Source organism: Falco punctatus (genome assembly GCF_963210335.1).
Source record: "Falco punctatus genome assembly, chromosome: 8".
Taxonomy (NCBI): Eukaryota; Metazoa; Chordata; class Aves; order Falconiformes; family Falconidae; genus Falco; species Falco punctatus.
The window spans coordinates 45904380-45908224 of NC_137588.1; the positions used below are offsets into that span (position 1 = coordinate 45904380).

The 3845-nt window shown below is 40.5% G+C and overlaps 1 long non-coding RNA gene across 1 annotated transcript; it reads left to right on the forward strand.

Annotated features, from left to right (window-relative positions):
• The first annotated feature begins 161 nt into the window (after positions 1–161).
• On the forward strand, positions 162–3546 carry LOC308068186. The gene is made up of 2 exons (XR_013929891.1): positions 162–231; positions 346–3546. It is a non-coding gene; the product is annotated as an uncharacterized lncRNA (long non-coding RNA).
• Positions 3547–3845: the final 299 nt, after the last annotated feature.

Below are 3845 nucleotides of genomic sequence, written 5' to 3' on the forward strand. Positions count from 1 at the left end.
GCAGTAGCTCGAGTCCCCGCGCCGGGCATGGCAGGCAGCGCAGCGCGGGGAGGGAAGAGCCCCTGGGCGCATACGCGAAGGCCTTCCCCGCTGCGCCCCGAGGGCTGCCCCGGCCTTTGCCAGCCCGCCTCAGGGCCAAGGAAATTCTGCACGTTCTGGAAACGCGCGTGTTTACATAACGGGTGTTTCTGCGCCAGACCCACGCATTTTTAAGGCTCTGTATTGCCGGGGGTAAAGGATACCACTTTCCTTGGACCCAGACTTCAACCCTATTTACAAAATAGGTTGAAAAACCAATTTCTTATTCTGTCCTTTGGATCTCACCTCACCCCCTTTTTCTTTAAGGTGGAAGTATCTCTCCTTCAGACACTACCTGCTGCAACCAGCACAGAGGTTTCGGCAATGATCAGAGCACCATGCTGTGTTTACCCATCCTCTCAAACACGCTGCCTTGGTACAAGCTTTTCCAGTCTCTGATCTTCATTGTCTCTTAGAAAGCAAAGGAACTAGACAGCACAAGAGCTTAAAAGCCCTTTGTTCCATTCAAGCCACTGATGAATAGTCTGACTTGATGTGGAGTCAAAACGCAATGTTGCAAAGCCATCCCTCCACATGATGGACTTGTAAGCTAATCATCACAAAAAGCAGGAAAACTGTCACAAGAGCAAGCTGGGAAACCTACAGCAGAAAAATGTTTCTGCCCAGAAATGTGTTATTGAGGTCTAAGTTAAGCAGAAATTGGCAACCTCGGATAACTCTGAAATCTATTAGTAGTTAAAGAGTTACCAAATGCAAGCACGTTTTTTCAGACCCAAGAAGTTAGTGAGCTAGCAGCATACAGACCACCTCGCTCAGCTTAGCTCTTCGGTTACACCACCTGTTAGGCTGGGAAGTCTGCGCTACCCAAGCACTCCCTACCCGAGCGCTCCCGCAGGCTGCCTTGTAAGCAGGAAAAGGGCTAGCCAAGGATAACGATTTCATTAACATATCTCTACTCAGCCCTTTCCTTCCTTCCTTCCTTCCTCATAAATTTTAGTAAGGGATAGCCAACTATAGAGTCTGGGTTTTCTCAGATTTTTTTTTCTCAGGTTTTCTGGGGACTGATAATCCCTTGCTCAAGCTGTTTATACTGATTTTATTGGTCACCACTACTAACTTGTTTCCAGGGCCTATAAGCTTTCTCTGGCCTGTCAAATGCTCGCTAAATGCTTACCTACAAACCAAGTACAAACTTTAAAACACTTCTGCAAGGATCATCCTTTAAAAAAAAAATAATATCAAAACTACTATGCCCATACTATTTATTTCCACAACTATCTGCAACTCTGTTTTAATAAATCCAGCATAACATGTGGTTTCCTCATTTATAGTGGAAGCATCTCTATTTATTTCCTGCATTGCTCAGCAAGCCCAGGGCCTTGCTGCACCTCTGCTGAACTACACACACAGCGGAGGCAACAGTCCCTAGAGTACTCTTGAAGTTGAAAATAACATACAAAAAGCTAGCATCATAAATTGCAGAGCCTGTCTAATATTCTACACTCTAGCCTCATGCTCTCTGTGTGTTTTCCCCTCACCCCTTTACAGTGCAGATACAATTATTTCTAAAAAGCAAGCAGCTTGTGGCAAGACCACAGAGCGATCTGCCACCAAAGCGTGTTCCTGGCACCTGTCCTCAAGATCAAGCTACTCCAAGGCCTTCATCAGAAATTAACGTAAGGCATCTATTCTCTCCCTGTCCTTGCATGTGAACAGAAGACATTTTGCAGAAGCAGTTGAGATTTGACTTACTTTCTGATGTATAAAAGCATCACGTTGCACATATGCAGACATACAGTTTTATCAGGGTTTTGAAAGCATTAGGCACCTAACAACCACTGATGGCAGAAAGACTCCATGGGAGCAAGGGATATTCTGACTCTGAAGTCAAACTAAGCCACAGTTACTTTCTGCCTGGGAATTCTTTATGTGTAGACACTAAACATGATGTAACATCCTCCTACAGTTTAATCCCCAGTAGTCACGCAGGTTAGCATTTAGAACAGGCTGAGGACACCAGATTAAAGATCACTAAACTGCACAACAGCTAAGGAAAGGGTACTTCAAAAATAAAACATACACAGCTGTAGTATCTCAATACATTAATCTTAACTGCATGTTGTAAAAAAACTTAAAATGCTTGGGGAAGTTGGAGACCTTCAAAATAAATTCTTATCTACCATCTTTAGAGAGAAGGGGATGACTGACAAACACTGAAGCTTTGAAGTCAAGTCCTCTGTTTGGCTGATGAACTAAGCAAGCCTCTTTGAGACAGAGGAATGACAAATGTCATCATAAAGCAAGTGGGAGTTCAAGTACATCCTTGTGACTTAGTCAAAATAGAACTGACTGCAGGGCTGCTGTTGCTTGCACTTTCTTTCAGGGGCCTTGGGAAGCTGTAGTTTTAAGACCATATCACTGCCTTATATTTAATCAATTTCATACAAACACAAACAATTTTGCATACTAATGTGTGTCATTTACAAAGTAAGTTACAGCTTTCTACAAGTGCAAAAATGAGTCACTGCATGGGTAAGGTTTTATAATTTGGATATGCTATTTAAATAAAATCTGCACCATTAGCTGCTTATCTGCATTTCACTGCTCTATACGGAGTCCCCAGAGAAACTGCTACCATCACAATAGATGTTTGAAGTCATACTTAATTCTTGCACAAAAGGGACTGAACACCTCCCTTTTTTGTGAGGATGTAGCAGTTACAACTTTACTTCCACAAAACACCATTCTGCGTCTGCTAGATGTATTTGCTTCAGTAAATTCACGAAGATTCATTTGGAAACGCTTCTTGGCACTGCAGCCTCCCTGTTGGCCAACAGAGTGTGCTTGGAAGAATTGTCCCTAGTCATTTTTATCCACATAAACGTGATGTGGCTTGAACTTCAACTTTGATAAAAATACTGTAAAACTCAAGAAATAAAACTGTCAGCAGAATATGCCTACCAGTGTTTTAACAAGTGATATTTTAATTTGTTTGGAAACAAAGGAAAGAGAAAGAAAAGTTATGCAGTAAGCTGCTAAATCACAGGTGTTAAGACATGCAAATTTTAAAAAGAGAGCTAGCATTTCAGTGTGGTATCATGAACACAGGAGTAAAGAGTGCAGTAGACACATTGGTTAACATGCCAAACATCTATTAACAGATTACTGTTGCCTAGCCTTGTTTATTGGTAAATCACTTTAGTAACCTGAATTCACAAATAAGCAGTAAATAACAAAAACTACAGATAAACACAGGTTACACATGCAAATTCCTGTTCACATATCACATGTGCAGGTACATTAAGAGCACAGTTCTAAAGATTCTTGATGAAACCAGATTTTAACAAAAACTGTTTTACAAAGCAGGTATGAAAAAATTACATGTGAAGAATATAAAGGTACCTTTTTTACATTTCAGGACTCAAATGCTTCTTCTGAATATACTAGAGATGTACGACAGCTACAAGATTCAAGTAAAAGCAGGAAGAGCTCAAGAAATAATACTGGTCAGAGAAGTATGGGCATTTACTTTTCACTAAAAATACACGGAATAGCTGAATAGGAAAGTCTATCAAGAGCTTAGAAAAAAAATCACAAAGTTGTAAAGCTGACTAATCACTAATTTTTCTATTTGCTATGTAACAGCAATGACATTAAAAGAAACTGCAATTCAACATTTAAAAAAGCAACTTACATTTAAAGACTTTTCGAAAATGAAATGCAATGACAGCCTTACACTCAAAATTAGTATCTGCTAGGCTCAGACTGAAATATGGAATGTTCTAGATAAAATAAAAAAAACAGTG